The sequence below is a fragment of the Hyperoodon ampullatus genome, assembly GCF_949752795.1.
Source record: "Hyperoodon ampullatus genome assembly, chromosome: 17".
Classification (NCBI taxonomy): domain Eukaryota; kingdom Metazoa; phylum Chordata; class Mammalia; order Artiodactyla; family Ziphiidae; genus Hyperoodon; species Hyperoodon ampullatus.
The window spans coordinates 16115285-16140000 of NC_136930.1; positions in this window are offsets into that span (position 1 = coordinate 16115285).

Below are 24716 nucleotides of genomic sequence, written 5' to 3' on the forward strand. Positions count from 1 at the left end.
TACAAAGCACAGAAACAGCTGTTATGTATTGAACTCTCACTGTGTGCCAGGGACAGTGCTTCCTGTGCATTTTCTTATTTAATTTTAATATGAGCCTAGGATGGGATGTAGCATAATAGTTAAGCGCAAAGCTTCTGGAATTAGACTGCTTGAGTTCAGATCCCAACACACTCCTGTTATTAACCGTGTGACGTTGGACAGTTAACCACCCTGAGCTTTGGTGTCTGTATCTGTAAGTGGCCAAATATTGTATTAATGTCTGTGTCATAGAATTGCTAAAAAGATTAAATAAAATAAATCAGACAATGGTCTTAGCTCAATGTTTGGCACGTAACAAATGCTCAATAAATGTTAACTAATATATATTGTAATTAGTCTAATGTTGGGAAGCAAGGGTCAGATAATTTAAGAAAATGGGCCAAGATCTCATAGCGACAATTAGACCACATCTATCAGGGGCCAAAATCCCTGCTTTCAAGCCCCCTTGGTATTCATTTCCATGACAAATAAATAGATGTTCTTGAACTCTCTTGCCTCCTGTACAGATAAGTGGACTCAAGATGTTGAGTAGGGCACTTGATTTACCAAGTCATTGGTCCACCAAAGATGGTCCAGCTGTCTTTGTCCCCAGCCTAGTGTCCCCAGCCACTTTTGTTTGAGAGGCCAACAGCAGTAACAGTTCTCAAAGTGACCATGCATCTTAAAGTCACAGACCAGGAAGGGCTGGAGCTTTCATTCCAGGTAGGATCCTATCACAGGGGGCTTTCACTGGAGAAAGAGTAAGCCTTACCATTTTGGGAAGATCACAGAGAAAACTTTCTTCACACTCACGTAATACAATGCCAGAAAGTTGCTACCACAGAAAAACAGTGCTTCCTGGGATATGTACGTTCTTTTTTAAATTGTAATTGGTAAACAAATTTATTGTTTACAAAGCACTATCACATATACCATCTCAGATGATCCTAATAACAACATTTTAGATCAAGCACTATTACCATCATGTTAGAATTGGGGAAACCAACCCTCAGAGTGGTAAAGTCATTTATCCAAAATCCGACAGCTGGTAGGTAGGAAGGCAGGAGTCTAACCACTTCCAACTCCAAAACCTTGTTCCCCTTTTCCTCCTCCCACTGCCTTTTACGTGCATTTAACCTTAAATTCCACCTAGAATTGCAAAGTCTTATAATGTAAAAGGTGTAAAACATTTTAGAACCACGCCGGTTCCAAGGCTTTTATTTCACAGATGAAGAAACCAAGGACCAAAGAGAAAATTGACTCAGTTACAAAGCTAGACACCAGCAAACATGAGACTGCATTAACTTACTGGGGAACAGCAACCTATAGTGAACAGATCAGAGGCTTTTAGTTCAAATTATGAATTTAGTCACATAGTAACTTTATGTCCTATTCCAAGTTCCTGTTTCTGCTAATTATAATAAGAAATAACAGTTCTAAAGCACCCACTTATGTGATAGATACTATTTTACACGTGTGGAAAATTGAGTTGCAAAGAAGTTAAATTGCTTTCTCAAAAGCAGAGGTGGAAATGTAAAATAGATAGCTAGTGGGAAGCAGCCGCACAGCACAGGGAGATCAGCTCGGTGCTTTGCGACCACCTAGAGGGGTGGGATAGGGAGGGTGGGAGGGAGACGCAAGAGGGAGGAGATATGGGGATATATGTATATGTATAGCTGATTCACTTTGTTATACAGCAGAAACTAACACACCATTGTAAAGCAATTATACTCCAATAAAGCTGTTTAAAAAAAAAAAAGAGAGCAGAGGTGGGAGGTGGCAGAGCTGACATTCTGAACCCAGGCATTCGGCTCCGTGAACCGTGACCCTAACCATGTGCAGTGCTTCTTCTCCAACCTTGGGTTCTTCCCTTGTATAATCGAGGGTTATGGTACACACCCTGCTGCGTTATAAGATGGTATTTATAAAGACATAGTCCATAATCACCAAAATGTCAATTTTTTTTTTTTTTCCTGATTGAACAGGAGCAAAGGGAGATTTTTTCTACCAAGGACACCACAACCTGTGAGGTGGTCATGGACGAAATTCACAAACCCACCAAAAGTTAAAGCTCTAAGCCATGGAACAGACTAACTGTTGATGTCAATAGTCAAAAGAAAAAGACAAGTACATGAAAGAAAACAAAACGGAGTTTAAGAAAAGAAAGACACAACTGCTAGAATGCTATATAACCCTTTCACTGTACAACACCCCATCATGGCCCATCAACGAGGTTCTTCCTGACTGTTATAGATCATAAATGCCCCAGGCTCAGACTGCTCTTTCCTCAATTCAGGCTCATTTAACAGGATACACTTTAGATACTTTATTAATGAAAGTCATGAAAATGAATGAGAATAAGACATATAGCTGCATGAAGTGTGTCTCTTCCTCATTAGACTATTAACTCCTCAACATCACGGACAATGTCTTATTCATGGTTGTGTTCCCAAGGTGTCTTACCTGAATTGTATCTCCAGTGGCCCTGTTCAAGCCCTTATATATGAACAGATGCCCAACAAATATTAAAGAAATGAATGACCTCAGGAATATTTCCAAGGATCATGCTTCCTTGCTAATTTATCCTACTCCATACTACTCCTGAATGCAGGATTGGCAACGGTCTTTAGACTCAGCCTCGCCTTTGCTCCACAAAGAGTGAGTACCTCAGAAAAACAACCTTACTCCTCAGATTTCCTTTTTTAAGACATCATGTAATATAATACATTTCTGTCATGGGAATATTTCAAAATTAATTAGTTTGATATGTTGGTATGAGCATAGAAAAAATCTGAATAAATATACACCAAGTTGTTAACAGGTTATCTCTAAGAGAACATGAGACATTTGCTTCCTAATTTGATATAGTTTTGTAAAACATGATTTTCTTTGACCATGAACATGTACTATTTCAGTAAATGAGAAAAACAATTCAGATTTTTGAAATAATTACGTTTCATTTGTTTGCACTCATTTTATATGAATTAACTGATCTCCTCTTTGATGATATTTAGGAGCTACTTTTAACTCATCAGCAAAATCTTTATCCATCAAATGGTTTATCTCTGAGGTGACTTGTCAGGCATTTGTACTGATTTGTATTAGATTTTTTTAGAGGATTATATCTTCTGAGCTTCTAAGGATGCATAATCTTGAGGGTCTTCAGTTTCAAGTGACCCTAATGCATTGGTGATGCCCCAGGAAACTTGAAGAGGAGAGTAACATGGGTTCATAATGGCGCAGAGTTGAAAGGCCTTGAGACGTAATGTAATCCAACCTTCCTTTCCCTGATGGTCTCTCCTGTACCACCCTCTTTGGAAAAATTCCTGGAAGGGGGATCTTGGAGGCTCATGAGGGAGCATTCTCTATGTCTGTGCAATTGTGTTGAGAAAACATCCCTTATGCATTCAGCGGCAACTTGCCCTGCTGTAGCATCCATCTATCCATCCCCACTCTGCCCTCTGGAGCTACAGATAGGGGTATGTGTCCAGCCCCATGGCTCTCTCCATCTTTAGGACCTGACAAGAGCTGTTTGCTAGTGATGGAAGTAGGATAACACTAGTTGGAAGGAGCTGACATGAGAACATTTTGAAGAATAAGTGGGATGGGGCTCAAATTGCTTTTCAAAATGAATCTTCATTAGTTTCACACAATGTTAAAACACAAAAGACTTTTTATTTCCTTTACAGGAGCAAGGGAAAAGGTAAACCAGCTTTAGATGAGGGGGGAAAAGGTGTTTAGTCTTACTGAGATATATAGTTTCTAAAGGAAAGACCAAAATATTTAGTAGATAACCTAGGTTGTAGTCCACATCCATGTAGGAAAGCAGAAAATATCTTGGTAGCCTCCACTAATTCTGCTCACAAGTCCAGAGTGCGGGGCCTTTTCTGAGGTGACTACCCTGTGGTGTTCTAACAACTCTCTACTCTTGGAAGGAGCCTAGAGTTGAATGACCTTACAGTGCAGAGGACTATGGTAAGAGCACAAAGCACCATCACCCTATGTCGCATTGCTGTGGGTTTAGTGCCCTCACTGGGCAGTTAGCTTCTCTTGATTCCATTACAACTACTTGGCAGGCTTCTGATAATGAAAATGACTGAACGAGGAAGTGGAATGGTGGGGAGGTGCTGGGGAGCTTCTGCACAAATCTATCCCAGCAGGAGATTTCTCTCCAGGTTGACTTGAGTCATTAATCAGCATCCTTAGGGCTGAGTTCAGCCAAGGACAAGTCTTGTACTATCATCTAAAGTCCACGTTTCTCCTTCTGAGCCACTGGGATACAGTGAAGACTTTGCCAAAAGGTCTTGCCAAGAATCAGGTGTCGGGCCTCCCTGGTTTCCCCCAGTGTCACCATTCCAATTCCAATTCCTTTAATAAGCATATGACATTTTGATGTTTCCATTGTGTCAGTTCTGAGCTTAGTAACAGAACAAAAATGACTAATAATTCCTCCACTCAGAAAATGGACCAGTCTTTCTGCTCATTTTGTGCTGCATAAGCTCCTTAGCTCTCTCTTCCATGATTTAGATGACAATGGGAATATTTCCCAGAAAATTTGTTAAAAAGTGGAAAAGTTAAATTCATAAAGATTTAGTAGGAGCTTTTGAAAGAGAAGGAAATAAAGTTCCCCATATAGGCTGAAGAAGGGGAATATTATACAAATGACTTTTGAAGAAAAGAGAAGATGGTTGATAAAATAAGGTCTACTGTTGGAGAGATCACCTTGAAGGTGAGAAAGAAATCATGTTCTTCTGAATTAGGAAAGGAAAAAGGGAGCTTTGGATATGTGGAAGTGTTAGAGTGGTGTTTTAGCTTTCTCTGCATGCTGTGAAAAATGACCACAAACTTAATGGCTTAAAACAACACAAATTTATTCCCTTGTAGTTATGTAGCTGAGAAGTCTGATCCAGATCTCACTGGGCTAACAGCAAGATGTTGGCAGGGCTGCATTTCTTTCTGAAGGCTTCAGGAGAAAATATGTCTCCTTGCCGTTTCCAACTTCTAGAAGTACCCACATTCTTTGGCTCGTGGCCCCCTCCCTCCGTTTTCAAAGCCACAGCAACCAGTTGACTTGTTCTCACATCACATCACTCTGACCTTTTTCTGCCTCTTTCTTACACATTTAAGGACCCTTGTTATTACCTGGACCTCACCTGATAAATCCAGGATAATTTTCCTAAAGTCATTATTCGCAACCTTAACTCCATCTTCAACCTTAACTTCCTCTTGCCGTGTAAAGTAACTTATTCACAGACATGGACATCTTTGGGAGATCTTTATTCTGCCTACCACAGACAGGAAACTGAGGAAACTTGTGTAGAGTGATTTGTTTTTAATTAATGAAATTGAAGGCTTAATCACTTTCTCGAAGTGAGAAAAAAAGGAATAAGGCTGGGAATATTTTCATTTTCAAGAAGCTAAAAAAAGCACACACCACCTGCAGCAGCTTTGGCGTGCGTTCACTGTCTACCCTGATATACCAGCATTAACTTTACACCCTAGGATAAAGATCGCTTTGCTTACCTGTGATGGTTTAGTTCCTTATTTATACTTTCTTGTTTAATGTCTGTTTCTCCCTTAGAGTGTAAACAACATGGTGTGGGGTGGAGGGGACTATGTCTATTTTGTTCACAGCTGTATCCCCTGCACCTAGCATCCATAATAGGCTCTAAATGAGCATTTACTGACAAATTTAAATAAATCCTACTAGACAGTCTGACCTTTCCACACTCATAAAATTGAAATGGTTTTACCGGTAATGAAACCCAAACGCTTCCACAATCAGCTCACAGCAGGGTTTCCAAACCATATGGTTCAAAGGCTCTCCTAAGCCCACCAAGCCCATGTTCTACCTCCCACTCACTCCCTTGGTCAGCATATGCTGTTCCAGATTAGTCCTGGGGACCTACAGACTTGTTAAGGTGGGATTTATCTTGGTGTCTGATGGCTCAATTTCCCGACCAGCATCCAAAGCCCTGATTTCAAAGTCCTTTCTTCTGAAAGCATCTAACAGCTTGCCTCCAAGACAGACAGAGATTTTTTAACAGCTTTACTGAGGTTATAACTGAAATACAGAACACTGTATATCAGTTGTTTAACGTACATCATACGATGAGTTTTGACATATGTGTACACACTTGATCGGATAATAAACATACCCATCACCTCCAAAGTCTTCTCCTGTCCCTTTGTTATTTTTCTGGTTGTTTTTCATTTGTTTTTATTGTGATAAGACACTTAATATGAGACCTACCCCCTTAACATATTTTTAAATGCACAAGACAATATTGCTAACTATAGGCACAAATTGTGCCTATTGCAGATTTTGTAGTGGTGTCTCAAAGAGTGATGCTTTTCTTCTTCCAGAGTCCATAAATTGAGCCATGAACCACGAGGTGCTCATTGCAGGGTTTCTGGAGCAGCATGGTCCGCAGGCCCTTCTATCTCTCCTCTCTGGTTGAAGTCATTCTTGAAGGGTCGAAGTCGCCCTGACTCCAGAGTGGCTCTTGGGAACAATGTTTAATCAACAACAACCATTACTTCATGTTAAATTCCAGCCCCAGTGCTATGTGCAATCTGGCCATGACCCTCACAATTCAAATTACAGCAAACCTGGATTACATCAGTCTGGGCTACATAGTTCCTTCAGACATGAAGTTGGCTGTCCTGACACATTGAGATCAGGGAACTTTCTAAGGGTTATTTTTCTACTTGGAATGATAGATTTGTGCTGATCTGTCCAGCTCTTTTTGTGCTTATCTAGAAAAGTGAGACCATGGACTTGGGTCAGGAGTATAGTCAGTGATGATCCAAAGTAATAAAGGTAAATCAATCTTTTGATTTAACCCTTAATCATATAAGAAATCTAAAGAATTTAAGTTGTTTTAAATATTAAATACACAATGTTCATTTAATTTTGCTCATTAGAACTCCAAGGTAGCTCCATTCAGAACCCCATGGATTCTGACAAGAGAGTCACAAGAGAGCCTGTGAGTCTTAAAAGGAACAAATTCGTCAGCCATTGAGGAGAACAATGGTTTAAAATCTCATCTCACTCCCCACAACAGAGCGAATTCTAAATAGATTGAAGAGCTAAACATAAAATTAAAGAACATAGAGAAATGGAAGCAAATATTCATCAGGCGTTGAGGAGAAGAAATGTCTGCTTGTGGATGCAACAGGAGATATTACAAAAGAAAAGATTGAAAGACTTATATCTACATAAAACATTTAAATACCTCTAATTTAAAAATATAATAGAAATGCAGAGTCAAACAGCACATTGGAAGAAAGCATTTGTTATACCAGAAAGGATGATTAATGTTTTCATCTAAAGGGTTAACTTTTTTTTTTTTTTTTTTTGCGGTACACGGGCCTCTCACTGTTGTGGCCTCTGCCGCTGCGGAGCACAGACTCCGGACGCGCAGGCTCAGTGACCATGGCTCACGGGCCCAGCTGCTCCGCGGCATGTGGGATCCTCCGGGACCGGGGCACAAACCCATGTCCCCTGCATCGGCAGGCAGACTCTCAAACACTGCGCCACTAGGGAAGCCCGAGGGGGTTAACATATTTTGATTAAAAAAAAAACAGTAAGATCGGATAGGAAAGTGAGCAAAAGATGAGAATACCCTTAACTAACAAAGAGAAAACACAACCGGTTGATAAAACTATAGAAAAATGTTCTACCTTGTAGTCATCAATGAACATTTTAAAAACTGAGATACCATTTCCACTCCTTTAGTTACTTACTTCTTCAGTACGTGATTCACTCAACCAGTCTTTAGTCAACAAGAACAGGCAAGGTGATGAGGATTAGTGATTAGACACCAGAGTTCTGCCCTTGGTAACACTTCAGCCCCATGGAGAGAGAAAGGCTCAAACAGAAAAAAGAGATGCGAAAAATAGAAGGAGTGGTGAAATATACATTATGTAGGAAATAGTTTTGGAAATATTTCACATTATTAATAGTATCACTGCTGATAAGAATTTGGTGCAAACAGGCCTTCTTATACACTGCAAATAGGAGTCGAAATTGTTACCACTTTTTTTTCCAGACCAGAATGCTCATTTATTAATTTACCTTGAGAAATATCTGGACCTGTCAGGAGGTCCAGATATTATTCTGACTTAGCACATCCTCCCTTTTAGGCCTTGGGTTGTCTGGATTGTTACCACCTTTTGGGGCAGAAATTTGACAAATTATTTTAAGAACGCTAATGCATGAATTCTAAATTCATACTCTTTGATCCCGTTATTATTTTTCTGGGCACCGAGTCAAAAGAAAAGATTCTATGTCCAGAAAAAATTTACAGACAAAGATTTTCATAACACCATTAGTGATCATTATGAGCAAAAGATTGGAAGAAACTTAAATAGCCAAATTACAGAGAAACTTTGGTTCCTCATCTTCATGAAATATTATACAGCCATGAAAGATGTTTTTCATGAAAAGTATTCTATCGAGCAAATATTTGAAACCTAAAGCATAGATATACTAAAATTAAAACTATGTGGTAAGTTAGCCCTAACTAAAAATACTCCTGAAGGAAAGTTTTAGCAGAAGTGGTGCTTGGATATAGCAATTGTGGTAATATTATTGTTCTTAATAATTCACTTTCTTCATCATTGTAAGAGGGTTATACCTCCCCAGGCCCCTGGTTCTGGCTTAGTTACATGACTTGCTTTGGCCAGTGAAATGTGAATAGACATGCGTGCTCTCTATCCCAGGAGAAGCTTTGATGCAACTGCACAATTGGAGTCAGCTTTTTGCCCTTCACCCTCTGCCATGAGAACGGCACGTCTGGAATAGAGACTGTTCCTTCAGCCTGCATCTCAAAATGAACAGGTCACCCCGCAGACCCCCTACAATGTGATAGGGAAATGAATGTATAACTGTGAGTAGCTGAAGCTTTAGAATTGTTTGATTCTTCAGCAAAGGCTGATTAATACAGAAACTGTGTATTTATTTTGTCGAACACTGTATTTTCAGAAATTTCTTAGTAAACATTTAATGATTTTCAACATTTCAAATATAAACAAGTGCCTCTGCCTGAAACCTAAGAACAGCCCTGGAGGGAATGAAAATTGTTATTTTCAAACAAGATGGAGGATCATGTCTGGGTACCATGGGAAATTATCATGACTTGTCCTGAGGGTTAAAAAAAAAATTTCAGTTAAATTCAATAACTTTTTTTTCACTCTTATACTTAGTGTACTTTTTATTTTTCTTATTGAAAACAAAGGGGAAAGCCATTTGGGACAGAGAAACAGGAACGAATAATGAAGATCCAGATTCAGGCACAGTACATGTCCTTCGAAAGTGCAATCTTTCCCTTCCTAGCTTGATCTTATTCTTTCCAATTAATGCTCTCCTAACTATTTCAGAATAATAGGAATCAGCTCTGCCACTATTATGCTAGCAATGAGTGTAGCGGCTCTGCCTGTTGGCAGGCGTGACAGTAAAGCCCCCTAATATTTAAAGTACAGAATGGGCCCCTAATAAATAGCAGCAAATAATATTCAAAATGTTCATTGGAGACAGTATTTTTCTTGTTCCTGCAAAGAGAATAAGAATCTGCCAGTAAACTCACTATTGCCAATTACATATCTAAAATTGTGTATGGGAGATTTTTATCTTAGGGGAAATATAGAGATGTCCTTTCATGAAGGACAACCCGAGAGTCATAGTTTGGTATTGGATCTAGAAAAGACAACGAGAAGTGGACCACGAGTTCCTTGGCAAGCATAAAAATGTACGATCATTTTATCATGAGTTGATACTAATGAATATTGAAATGTATGTATTTATTCAACAAAATGTTATTTAGCATCTACTGAATCTCACGCAGTCTACAAAGTACCAGGTGAAGGAGTTAGATTCTGCTTTTCCATACCCTTCAGAGGCTAATATGACCCTAGCCTTCATCAGCCATATAATCCAGTGAAAAAGACATTAATTAACTAGAAAAAAAAAAAGGTTGCTATGGGAAAACAGCAGAATCAACTCAACTAGAGTAAGAAAGAGTCAAGGAAGGCCTCTTAGAGGAAGTAAAGACTAAGCCCATTTTCAGAGGATCCATAGGCGTGATCCAGGACAATAGGAGGATGAGGACCCTGTGATGGAGAATGGTCCAGGGACAATGAACAGCATGTTAGAAAGTGAGACAGAACCTGTGCCTTAGGGGAACTTAGATAGGTTCAGTGTTAGTGAGGGATGATCAAGAGAGAAGGCTGGATGGTTGGCAGGGTCTGGATCACTCTGGGGCTTCACTCCTGTAAAGGACCTGGGACCTTGTCACAAAAAGAATGGGATGCCAATCAAAGAATTTCAGGCAGAAACATTATATGATCAGATTTGTGTCTCAGTGAGTTCACTCCAATTAATATGGTAGTCAGTGGACCATCACAGTAGAGCCTAGAAAAGAAATGATGTATCCAGAAGTGTCATGAGGGCAGGGGAGATGAAGAGTAGATGGATTCAAAACATATTTAGGGGGCAGAGTCAACTGGAATTATTGGAAGCAGCCAGGTCACTCCTCTGGCTTTGTCATCACGCTCCCCATTATCGTGTTACAATTTGGCTTCCTAGATATTTTTCTTTCTGGGGGAAATGACCCTTGCCTACCTGACTGTTATATTTAGACAACTAGATTTCTTATTACTTGTTAATAAGTTATATTTCTAGATAGACACTTCAGATTCTTGGGTGCTTATTTAGTAAATTTGAATCAGGATTCCCAAGTCTGATAAACTCTAGGACTCCAACAAGATGATCTGGCTCTGTAAGACCAAAAGCTTATTCCTCTTACAGGAAATTCACCAAAGTCAGGCCATCCTGTGACTCCTCCTGGTAGGGTACCTCCCTTAAACTTCAGTCTCATGGAGGCCTTGAGCCATTAATTAGTGCTGGCCCCATAGAGTTGATAGAGCAAGAGTAGCACCAGGAGATAAAGCAGCTGAATGTAAGTAAAAACTTTATTAAGGTAGACCAGTAAGGAACTGGTGTTCCCAGAAATCTTCAATACTTCCATTCGTGGTTGCATAACCATCAAGACTGCTGAGAAGTGTCAGCCACAAGCCGGGTCTAGAAAGGGGAAAGGATCACTAGGGCAGGTGCACAAGCTATCTTAAAAGAGAAGATTTATGCTATCCCAAAACCTCAATGCAAACAGCTTCATAAGTAAAACTCATCATGCCTCAGTGAATTCACCTTTTTGATTTTGCAAGTAGCAATGTCTTTTGAGATAGTCAGTAAATAATTGTTCAAGACTTGCTTTCCATCATGTGCTGTTACATGTATTTCCTCATGACTGGCCAACTGGCTCAAAATACAAATCCATCTAAATTAGTAACTCCCATTATACTCTTAATGCATTATGAATATTTCCTTCATACCATTTTTATCATTTTCAGTAATATATTTGTCAAATAATTTTCTTTAACATTCATTTATTCCACTAAGCTAGTTTTGCTCACCACCATACTCTCAGTGTCCAGTACCTATCTGGTAAGCATTCAATAAATCTATATTGGTTAGTTGGTTGGGTGATTGATTGCATGGGTTAGGAAGTTAGATTACATGACTATAAAAGCCTGTGGTTTTATGATAGCCCATATTTCTGCCGATAAGGATTTCTATGCCGTCTAGATGATCCTGATGGATTTCATCCTGCTTCCCCACAGTGAGAAATATACTGTGAATAAAGCTAAAGCTCCGAGAAGTTAAATAGTTTTCTGCAGATCACACCATTATGGTTCATCAGCTCTGGGGCTGGACTAGCTCCATGGCTTGTTAAGTCTGTGACCATGGACAAGTCACCTAAAGTCTCTGTGTGCCAGGTTTCTCATTTATTCATTGGAGATAATAGAAGTTCCTACCTTATGGGACTGTTCCAGGTTTTAAAGTCCTTAGGAGAGTGTTTGGCACATAGGAAGTGCTACATGTGTGTGAGTTACTATTATTATATAATTGAAAATTATCTAGCCTTTCTGATTCCTAGGATCATGAGTCCAACTTTCTATTCAACACATGTACTGGACGCTTTCTGTGCTAGCCAGGACCCTAGGTCTTGAAGATGCAAAAGCAGTTTAGACTGAATTGAAGAGCATGAGGTACAGGAAGGACAAATAAGCCAGAGGACAGATATCACCATAAGATTATGATAAATATTGCTGCTGAACTAAACACTCAAGTGCTCCAGGAGTATAGATGGCAAAAGAGTCAATCCTGCTTAAGGCAAGATGAAGACTATTTAATGGAAAAGCTGCCATCTCGGTTGGGCCATGAAGGATGAATATGATTTAGATAGGTATGGGCAGACTCACATTTATGACACCCTCTCTTCTCTAAAGAGAGAAACTTATTTTTTCAAGAACCTCACAGAGACCCCTGATCTTAAGGCAAATAGGTCTCTACCCTAGTCCTGTGGGCTATATCGCGATTGGTTTAAACCAGTCCTAGGACTCTCTGTCCTTTTAGCCATCAAATGGTTCAGTCTGTCAAATTAGATGCATGGAAAGGCAACCCTTTCTAAGTTAAGGAGACAAAGCCTTATGATTAGAAGACCACTGTTTGCTTTTCCCTTCCTCCATCTCCTTGGTACATAGATGCAATGCTTGGAAGGAGATGCAGCAGAGGAGAAAGCCAAGGGGCCTCAGAGGAGGGAGCAGGGAGATAGAAGGAGCCCATGTCCCTGATCCTGTGGTTGAATCACCAGAGCAGCCTGGAACGCCCTGTCTTTAGTCTTGCTAAGGGAGAAAAATACACCCTGATTTGTTTAAGCCACTGTGGTCAAGTTTTCTGTTACTTAACAGCTGAAAGCATTCCTGACACAAAGCAAAAGTGGGGATGTATTTCAAACAGAGCAGTGTCTGTGCAGAGGGTCTATTTTGCCTACAGATAGGTCAGCAGCTTAAAATGGCAGCAGTGAGTGTGGATCATAGAAGGAAGAGAAAAGAGATCGGGACACAGAAGGCAATGAGGCAAGAAGTAAAACTCCCTGAATGCTCTATGTTTGGATTTGGATTTGTATTGTATTGATAATTACAAGCCAACAGAGAAATGTAGGCAGTTAAGTGACATGCTCAATATTGCTTATTTAGGAAAAGAACCCAGTTAATTGTGTACAACACACTGGAAGCCAGTTAATGGGTATAGTAGTTTAAGAAAGAGGATGAACTAAAACATCAATATGGGGTGAAGAAGAAGAAAGAGTCAGCCACAGGAGGTCTTCCTGAGGGTCATATTTATGGCACCAGCAGGCTCACTTACTGTAGTTGTGGTTCAGAAGCCAGGATACTTATGGAAGGAGTTAAGAAGTAAATTTGGCCTCTGGAGTCGGACTGCCAGTGTGGAGTCACAGCTCCTTCACCTGGCACCTGTGTAAGCTTCCGCAGGACCCTCAACCTCGCAAAGCCACGATGTTCTCACCTGCACAGCGTGCTCAGTAATACAATTATTTTAGTTTATTGAACAGGCAGTTATATATTAATACCACTTACTATATGCCAGGAACTTCCTAAGTGCATTACAAATATTGTTAAATTTAATCTTCATAACAAACCTCTAAGTACTACTACTATCCCTGTTTTATAGTATTGCCTCATTTATTATATTGTGGGAATTAATTGAAAACAATACTTGGAAAATGCTTAACACAGTAACTGACCCATTGAAAGCCCCCAGTAAGCACTAGCTTCTGCTACTGCTTCTTTTTTTCTGTTGAAATTGTCACAGTGACACTTTTTTTTTTTTAATGTCTTACCCTTTGCATGGTAAAGAGAAGTACAGAAACATGGCATTTCTTTTCTTTCTCTTCTCTGTCTCCCTCTCTGTGAGATGGGATGGTCAGGTTTATTGCAGTATAAATTACGTACAGTAAATTTCACCCTTTAAATGATTGCTGAGTTTAGACAAATGTGTAGGTCTCCATGACCACTTTGGAACACTTTGTCACCTATTTCTACCACCCCAAGAAGTTCCCTCTTGTTTTTCTGCAAATCAGTACTCTCTCCCCAATCTCAGCCCCAGGAACTACTGATCTGATTTCCTTCCCCTTTTCAGTTTTTCCTTTTACCAAGAGTTATATAAATGGAATCATACAATGTGGATTATCTTGTTCTGACTTTTTTCACTTAGCAGAATGCTTTTGAGGTGTTGTTGTGTTATCTGCAGTTCATTCTTTTTATGGCTATTACTATTTTAATGTATAAATGTACAAGTCCGTTATCAAATAAATCATTTGCAAATATTTTCTCCCAGTCTGTAGCTAATCTTACTCTCTCTACCTTATGTCTTTTAACTCTAGGTCACAAAGATTTTCTTCTATGTTTTCTTCTAGAAGGTTATGGCTTTATGGTATACATCCATGACTGTGATCAATTTTGAGCTATATTTTTATAGGCATGAGACATGGGTTAAAATTTATTATTTTGCATATGGATGTCAAATCATTAAGCATCATTTCTTTAGTTAGACTATCTTTCCCCTATTGAATTACCTCCATACCTTTGTTGGAAGTTAATTGTCTATACACGTGTAAGTTAATTTCTGACCTCTATTCAGTTTCATGGATTTATATGTTTTTCCAGTCTTAATTAATACTATATAGCTTTAACATAAGCTTCAAAATCAGGTAGTGGGAGGGTCCTCAACTTTATCCTTTCCCCCAAATTTTGCTACTTTAGGTCTTTTGATTTTCCATGTAAATCTTATAAAGAGCTTGTCAATTTTTAGAAAAGAACATGCTGGTATTTTGATTGGGATTGTAGTGACATATATAAATCTATAGATCAATTAGGGGAGAATTGACATTTTTTTTTTAAAATAGATCTTTATTGGAGTATAACTGCTTCACAATACTGCACCAGCCCCTGTCACACAACAAAGTGAATCAGCCACATGCACACATACATCCCCATATCCCCTCCCTCCCGAGCCTCCCTCCCACCCTCCCAACCCCACCCCCCCCAGGCCATCGCAAAGCACCAAGCCATCCTCCCCGTGCCATGCAGCTGCCCCCCACCAGCTAACCATTCTACATTTGGTAGTGTATACACGTCGGCGCCCCAGCTTCCGCCTCCCTGCCACTTCCTCAGATCCATTCTCTATGTCCATGTCTCCATTCCTGCCCTTCCACTAGGTTCATCAGTACCATTTATTTTTTTTAGATTCCATATATATGCGTTAGCATACAGTATTTGTTTTTCTCTTTCTGACTTACTTCACTCTGTATGACAGGCTCTAGGTCCATCCACCTCACTACAAATAACTCAATTTCATTTCTTTTTATGGCTGAGTAATATTCCATTGTATATATGTGCCACATCTTCTTTATCCATTCATCTGTCAATGGGTACTTAGGTTGCTTCCATGTGCTGGCTATTGTAAATAGTGCTGCAATGAACATTGTGGTAAAAATCTAAAAATAGAACTACCATGTGAGAATTGACATTTAAACAAATTTAAGTTTTCTGGCATGTGAAATAGCATGTTTTTCCAATTATTTAGAACTTCTTTAGTTTTACTTAGGAACATTTGTTTTATTAATATTTTATGTCTTACACACTTACATTGGTAAGTTTCTCCCTAAATAGAAATTAAGCCATTTCCTGGTTTTATGCTACTATAAATGGTATAGATTTTTAATTTTAATTTTTAATTGCTTGTTGCTACTATATAGGCAAACCATTGATTTTTATATTTATCTTCTGTGAATTTGTTAAACTCATTTATTAATTCTAGAGACACTTTTGTAGATGCTTTGGATTGTTTATATAGATGATCATATCATGTGCAAATAAAGACATGCTTCTTTATTTCTAATGTGTATCCTTTCATTTATTTCCTCTTGCTTTACTTCACTGACTAGGACTCCAAAGCAATATGAATAGAAGTTATGAGAATAGATACCCTTGCATTGTTCCTTATCTGAGAGGAGAAGCATTCAGACTTCCACCATTAAGTCTGATGTTTGCTGTCAGTTTTCACAGATGAGGTTTATTAGCTTCCAGAAGTTTCCTACTATTTCTGGTTTAGTGAGAACTTTTATGATGAATGACTGTTGAATCTTGTCAAATTATTTTTCTGTGTCTCTGGAGCTGAGCCTATGGTTTGGCTTTTATAGTCAGTTAAAATGGTGAATTATAGTGACCTGGGGATGTTGAAACAACCTCACAATCCTTGGATCAACCCCAAATGTTAATGAGGCACTATCCTTTTATCCTGTTTTTTTTTTTTTTAGAGGCTGAGGCCAGGCCTTCCTTTCGTTCTTTTTTTTTTTTTAATTTATTTATTTATTTATTTATTTATTTTTGGCTGTGTTGGGTCTTCATTTCTGTGAGAGGGCTTTCTCTAGTTGGGGCATGCGGGGGCCGCTCTTCATCGTGGTGCACAGGCCTCTCACTATCGCGGCCTCTCTTGTTGCGGAGCACAGGTTCCAGACGTGCAGGCTCAGTAGTTGTGGCTCACAGGCCTAGTTGCTCCGCGGCATGTGGGATCTTCCCAGACCAGGGCTCAAACCCGTGTCCCCTGCATTGGCAAGCAGATTCTCAACCACTGAGCCACCAGGGAAGCCTTGCACTATCCTTTATATAACTAGCAGGATTCAGTCTCCTAGCATTTTGTTAAGGCTTTTTTTTTTTCCATCTATGTTCTATTTTCTGGAAGAGTTTATGTAGCATATGTATTATTTCTTCCTTAAGCATTTGGTAGAATTCACCAGTGAAACCATCTGGGCCTGAAATTTTCTTTATAGGAAGGTTTTTAACTACACATTCCGCACATCGCCCCTCCAGCAACCGCCACATTTCCTGCTTCCTTTCACAACCAAATGTGTTTGAAAGAGGTGTCCGTACCCGGGCTCTCCTTATCCCTACCTGCCATTTCTTCTCTCTTCCCCACCATACTCCTCCACTTCCAGTTTCAACTTACATGTCTCTTACGCCATCCCTGACCACCCTGTCAAAAATAAGTTACCCTCTCTTAGTTTCTTTCTCAAACTATTGATTAATTCATTCAAACCACTTATTACTGCACATTTTTTTCTGTGTGTGTTTTCGCGGTGGGCTGTTTGCTCCCTCACCAGAATGTAAACTTCGTGCTTACAGAAACCATGTCCAACTTGTCCACTATTGTACTGTATTATCTATGAACAGCATAGAGCCTGGCATATAGTAGAGGCTTAACATATTCCAGGAAGACTGACTGACTGACTATACGAATAAATAAAGGAGTGGAACAGTGCCATCGGAAACAGGGCATTAGTTGTGATGTTTAGAAGACACTCATCGGAAAGTGGCATAGCTATTTTTTAAAATTTGTTTTATTATTCACTGTTTTGATTGAACTTGAAATTTCTTTTATTATAATGCTGAAATGACAAAGTGGCACCAGGTTGTTCCCTTTGCATATTTTCATGGATAGTTCAAAGGTGAATATATATATATATAAATATATGCATATATTTTTTTAATTCACTGTTTCCCAAGCATAGCTACAAACCCTTCATAAGTTTCTAATGTTCAATCTTAAGAATTTAAAACTAGATGAGTTACAGTGTTCTAGTTCTCTGTGAGGCACATTTTCCCTTTTTTTTCTGTATAGAGTTGCAATCTACAAAAAAGACAGGCAATAATTTTATAAAATATGTGGCATTGTCATTTGAAACTGGCTACAATTTAACTTTATTAAGATCTCCATTTAACCATAAGTTGGTTTTCAATGTCTGTGAATCTGTGTCTGGTTTGTATATATATTCATTTGTATTATTTTTTAGATTCCACGTATAGGTGATATCATATATTTGTCTTTCTTTGTTTGACTTACTTCACTTAGTATGATAATCTCTAGGTCCATGCATGTTGCTGCAAATGGCATTATTTCATTCTTTTTTAGGGCTGAAAGGAAGATAGAGGAGGGATTAGTTAGGAGTATGGGCTAAACAGATACAAACCACTATACATAAAACAGATAAGCAGCAAGGATTTACTGTACAGCACAGAGAACTATATTCAGTATCTTATAATAACTTATAATGGAAAATGATCTGAAAAAATGTATATATATACCTGAATCACTTTGCCATACACCTGAAACTAACACAATATTGTAAATCTGCTACACTTCAATAAAATTTTTTTAAAAGATCCTCATTTATCATTTCTTGCAGTTTTCAAGGAGCACTACCATAAATTCAAAAGAGCTTTAAAAAATGTTTTACAGAAACTACACCCTTCTTTTTTTCTATATTTCATTTGCCATTCTTTGTGATAACCGCCAGAGTATTTTTATATAAATCAAAACATTCTCCCTTTTAGTCCAACCACTGTTCTGGTTATATGAACAGTGGTGTCACACACCATTGTTTATGACGTCACAGCACTTTATCATGAAGGCATTTGTGATGCTGTGAGCAAAGTTTAGAGCCTCCGGTCCTTCATTTAGCCTTAACGTATCCCAGTGATGGACTTTTCCCCCTTGGACTTTATCCAAGCTTTGATATTGAAACTATCCTTAGGAATGGGCATTTGTATTCAAAACTATGTGATGTTAGACAGAAGCATTCCAAAAGGAGAAGAAATTTTACAAAAGCCTAAAATCACCCAATGCTTCCACTGCTAGAAATATAAAGAAAGCAGAAATCTCCTTCAAGCTTTCTACTAATCACTTCTGGACTTCAAGTTGCAGTAGAAACCCCAAAGAAGGCAAACCAAAGGTCGCAAATTCTTCTGAAAACACTCAGTTGTTCAGCCATCTCATAAGATTTCAACCAGTCTCAGCTTCAGTATCTGAAAGATGTCTACAAAATTGGGTTCTAGTCATTTTAACAGTTTTGCAGATGGACAAAATCATCAAGGTGAAGGGGAAATTGTTGGAGGCAAAACTCTCTCCTGTTTTTATATTTCAATTCTTTCATTTGAAATGCTCTTCCATCCCAGTAGATTTCAGTCAATTATTAATTTCTTCTAGCACCAGGATGTTTGAGAGCAGGGAACTGGGACAGTGTTACCGTTTGATTAGTGGTTTCCGAGAAAACAAAGTTACCAAAAGTGCAATCCAAAAGTGCAATGTTGCTCATTATTTTGAGAAGAAAATGTACCCTGGTTCTAATTTATGATATATATTTTAACTGGGCTTAGTTTTATCTTGTCACTCCAGTGATCCTTGCCTTTGAGAAATATTTTGAATTTTGAATGTCATAATAGCAAACTGTGACTGATTGAAATGTAACAACTTATGTCAAAGGGATGCTTCCTTGTTGCCTCCAAGAACCTTAGAAAAATACGACAAATGTTGAAACTAGTGCTTTTAGCAGTGTGAGGATCTTATAAGAACAGATCTTTGGATTATTTTTAAAAGAATTTTAGAAAGTAATTGCTGACTTTCTCAAGGAGAAATGTTTCCTTTTGTAAGAATTATGGAAACCTTGAACATCCAATTCTGATGTGGCTTTTTTTCCCCCTAGAACTCGTTAATGTACTTGATATTTTCAGGGAGGAAGAAATTTTCCTCTAACCTTCTAGGTTCTTCTGGCTGCTCTGAGAATTAAATTGACATGAGACAGATTAACAAGAGGAAATCAAACAAAAATTTAATACCATGATTACATGGGAGAGACTCAGGAAAACTGAGCAACTGATCAAAAAAGGCAAAGCCTTCACCTTGAGTACTGTGTTTGGCTAAAGACAAAGATGATGTTGGGGGTAGGGGTTTGAGACTTCAAAGGAGAGGAAGGCAATTCACATGGAGATGAAAAAGCAAAGGTTTGGTAAAGAAATGTTTGCTGGGCCAGAAGAGACAATGGGACCCAGAGAGGACTTTGATCTCCAGGCCCTGCTAGTGTCGACACCACACTTAGCCCATATTCTTTGCAGGTATCTCTGGCAATAGCTCTATTTCAGGAATAGGCCCGCTATCTAAATTCTTTTAGGCAGGTATAGGAAGGTCAAAAGTTCTTCCAGAGTCTTTTGGGCCTTGATTGTTTTCTGCTTGAAATAATCCACATGACAAAGAGACACATTTTGGGATGGCAAAATTTGTTCCCCTATAATATGCATGTGACAAATTACTGGCTTTACTACCCTTTGGAGCTAGTCATTTTTAAACATGGTGAAAATAATCAACAGAGGCCTAAATGTCAAGGTGCCCTTTCTATGATGATGGTCATTGTTCAACTACGTAAGAACTGACGATTTCAAAAGTATTTTTTACACAGTACTTTAACACTATTATTTCAATATTATAGTTAAAGTCCCTGAGGCAGGAGAAATATAATTTTGTGTTTGTGAAACCACTAGGTGGCATTTCAGGGAGCTGGGAGGAGCTTCGGTCCTTTATGTCTCAGTGCAGAAATAATTCAACGAGAGGCAAAGTGATAGACAAGAAGTGATTTATTAGAACAGGACGCTTGCGAGGCTTACAAGTGGGCAGGCGGCATTGCGCTCCCCCGAGTACTTAATGGGTTACAGTTTTATAATCAAAGGAAAAGTGGGAAGGGGGAAATGACCACCTTCTTCCTCAGTCTTGAGTAGACATCGTGCTTCCATCATCAGCTCCTCCTCCAGGTTGGGCACGGTAGTTCTCTTGTCCCTACATGGTCAAGCTAGGACTGTCATGGCAGCATGGAAAAATTATTTCAGGTCTCAGTACAATGAGGGTCTTTCACTTTGAAATGTCACCTTTCCATAAATCACTGTTTTTTATGTGTGCAGAGAGCATGTCCTAGGGGTCATTAACTTAATGAGCTCATTGGGCAGAATGTGGGTCTCATGCCGCCATAAAACATCTCATGTTTTATTGTTTTGAGTCATTTCTCATGCTTCTGTTGGCATGGTTTTGTTGCTAAGCAAGGCTGCTTGGATTTGTGGTTAAGTAAACCAGTTTCTTGAGTCTCCCCTACTTCTTTTTATTTACTTACAGTCCCCTGGTGGGATTAACTATTTAATTACCTACTTTGTCCCTTTACTCTGTCCCTATCATTTGTGCCTAGTGCTAACAAAAAACATATATGTGTTTTCTAAAGGTAATTGAATCCTGACTGTTTTAAGTTCACTCTCTACTATTGATGTGAAAAACCCATATTAATGGAGTTAGTATTGGCTTACTTGCTTTGGAGTCCTTGAAGCCCCATAATTTTTAAATAGGAATACCATCCAAGTTGTCACAAATGGCAAATTTCATTTTTTATGGCTGAGTAATATTCCAGTGTGTGTGTGTGTGTGTGTGTGTGTGTGTGTGTGTGTGTGTGTGTGTTTGTGTACACACCATGTCTTCTTTATCTATTCATCTATCAATGGGCACTTATGAGGCTTCCATCTCTTGGCTATTGTAAATAATGCTTCAGTGAACATAGAGGTGCATATATCTTTTTGAATTCGTGTTTTCAGGTTTTTTAAAGACATTGCAGGAGTGGAATTTCTGGATTGTATGGTAGCTCTATTTTTAATTTTTTGAGGACTCTCTATATTGTTTTCCATAGTGTCCACACCAGTTTATATTCCTACCAAAAGTTCACAAGTGTTCCCTTTTCTCCACACCTTCATCAACACTTGTTATTTGTTTTCTTTTTGATAATAGTCATTCTGACAGGTGTGAGGTGATATCTCATTGTGGTTTTGATTTGTTCTTCCCTCATGATTTGTGATTTTGAGATCTTTTCATGTGTCTATTGATCATCTGTGCGTCTTCCTTGGAAAAATGTCTATTCAGATCTTCTGCTAATTTTTTAATCAGGTTGCTTGGTTTTTTGATGTTGAGTTTTATTAGCACTTTGCATGTTTTAGATATTAACCCCTATTGAATGTATCATTTGCAAATATATTCTCCCATCTAGTAGGTCCCTTTTTGTTTTGTTGATAGTTTCCTTCCCCATGCAAAAACTTTTCAGTTTGATGTAGTCCCATTTGTTTAGCTTTGCTTTTGTTTCCCTTGCCTGAAGACACATGTTCAAAAAATTATTTCTAAGCCTGATGTCAAAGAGTGTACTACCTATGTTTTCTTCTAGAAGTTTTATGGTTTGGGGATCTTACATTCAAGTCTTTAATCCATTTTGAATTTATTTTTGTATATGTGTGTGAAAGTAGTTCAGTTTTCTCAACACTACTTATTGAAGAGGCTATCTCTTCCCCACTGTATATTCTCGCCTCCTTTGTCATAGATTAATTGCCCATGTAAGTGTACATTCATTTCTGGGCTCTTTATTCTGTTCCATTGATCTATGTGTCTGTTTTTGTGCCAGTACCACACTGTTTTGATTACTGTGGCTTTGTAGTATAATTTGAAATCAGGGAGCATGATATCTCCAGGTATGTTCTTCTTTCTCAAGATTGTTTTGGCTATTTGGGGTCTTTTGTGTTTCCATACAAGTTTTAGAATTATTATTTCTGGTTCTGTGGAAAATGCCTTTGGTATTTTGAGAGAGATTGTGTTGAATATGTAGATTGCCTTGGGAGATATGGTCATTTCAACAATATTAATTCTTCCAATCAATGAGCATGGTATGTCTTTCTATTTGTTTGTGTCATCTTCAGTTTCTTTCATCAGTATCTTATAGTTTTCTGAGTACAGGTCTTTTACCTCCTTAGTTAGATTTATTCCTAGGTATTTTATACTTTCTGATACAATTGTAATGGACTTAGAGGGGATTATGGTGAGTGAAATGTCAGACAGAGAAAGAAAAATACTGTATGATTTTGCTTATATGTGGAATCTGAAAAACAAAACAAATTAACAAAGAGAAACAGAGTGGCAGATACAGAGAACAATCAGGTGGTTGCCAGAGGAGGGAGGAGATGGGGGGAATAGGTGAGGGAGATTAAGAAGTACAAGCTTCCAGTTGCAAAATAAATGAGCCATGGGTACGAAATGTACAGTGTAGGGAATATAGTCAATAATTATGTAATATCTGTGTGATGACAGATTGTACCTAGACTTATCATGGTGATCATTTTGAAATGTATAGAAATAACAAATCACTATGTTGTGTAACAGGAACTAACATAGTGTTGTAGGTCAATTATACTTCAAAAACAAACAAATGAACTCATAGAAAAAGAGACTGAAGCCAGAACCACACACCTAGGCTTGTCGTGAATTCCTGACTATCATAACCGTATGGGATAATAAATATTTATTATTGCTTTAAGCTGCTAGGTTTGGGGTAGTTCTTTACACAGCAATAAATACATAATACAACTGGTTATAATGTGAAACTCCATTTTATCTTAGCCATCAGTTGCTCACAATTTCCCCTATCAACATTGAATTTTGAAGAAATTCACATGATATGGACTTAATTGATTTCTTCCTCAAGATTAGATTTGGGTTAAACATTTGTCAAGAATAGTACATCAGTGATAACTTATTCCCAACTACCTTTTTTTGCTTATCCATTAGGACCCAGATTAAACATTGCTTCTGCAGGAAAGTCTTTCCCGAGCCTCTGTCCAGCTTTCACATCAGAATTTCTCTTTGTTATACTCTCTCATACAACATGGCTTCTTTCTCAAAGTGCTTTCCCCAATCACACAATCTGAAATGCAAATATTGGGTTAATGTCTACTACTCCCCACAGAATGAAAACTCTGGAAGATCAGGGACTACATCTCTATTTTACCCAGTATTAGCCCTGTTCTTGGGAAAGAGTGGATTCTCGACAAAGAGTTGTTGAATCAGTACATTTATGAATAAAGTCATTGATTTATTATATCTACTTTATCCAGCTATTCACATATGCATGTGAATTTTACCTCGAATCCATTGGATGCCTACTGTATTCTAGGCCTGTGTTAGGCATTTTTTAATAGCTGTAATTCAATGAAATATACAATCTTCATTTATTAATTTGTTCATTCAAATTGTTTTTGAATGTCTACAATGTGTTATATTTTGCATTAGGGACTTAGACTACTGGCTAGTTGGTGCAATTGTGAACCTCAAATCCTTTAAGCAACAAAATAAGCCATAATTTCTTCAATATGTTTTAAAGAACTCAAGGAGGAGCTGTATGTCTATAAAACTGGTAAGAAACAATGATGTTCCATAAACGTGTGACCTTGATTCATCTATTAATCTAAGTCCAAAGAGAGACGGAAACTAAGAATTCTACCCTTGTTCTACAAGATTTGGGGGATTTGAAAAGGGTTTCTTTTTTTTTTTTTGATTTATGGAAAAAACTGATGTGTTTAGTTTAGCAAAAATATTTATGAGTTTTATGGTAGAAGACTGAGCACAGATGGTCAGAAAAACAAAAGAGATGAACATGGTAAGTTTAATGGAAGGAATTGAAATTGCTAAATTGGGAAGGGTTTGTATTTGCTGCCAAATGTAACATAGAAGCAAATGCATCAATGCAGGAACACATTTATCAACTTAACACATGCTTGTTGTGTGGCTACATCCCACTTGACTGTACTGAACATCCCCACTCAGTGGAATTGGCTGGAACCTCTTTATTTGTTTATTTTTGGATGTGAAAATCTGTGCCCAGTGCTCAAAACTTCTTCTGGGTATACCAACCATATCAATTACCAAGCAAGAACAAAATACAAAAGAAATAAGACAGCAAATGACAAAAGACCCAGATCCTCTTCCACTAAGGTGCTGCTTCCAATCAATATGGCAGAACTAAAGATGAACACGAAGGTCAGCCATCTGGCTAAGACTCTGGCCTCAAAGGACATTTCCTGATTTTCTTTTCTCC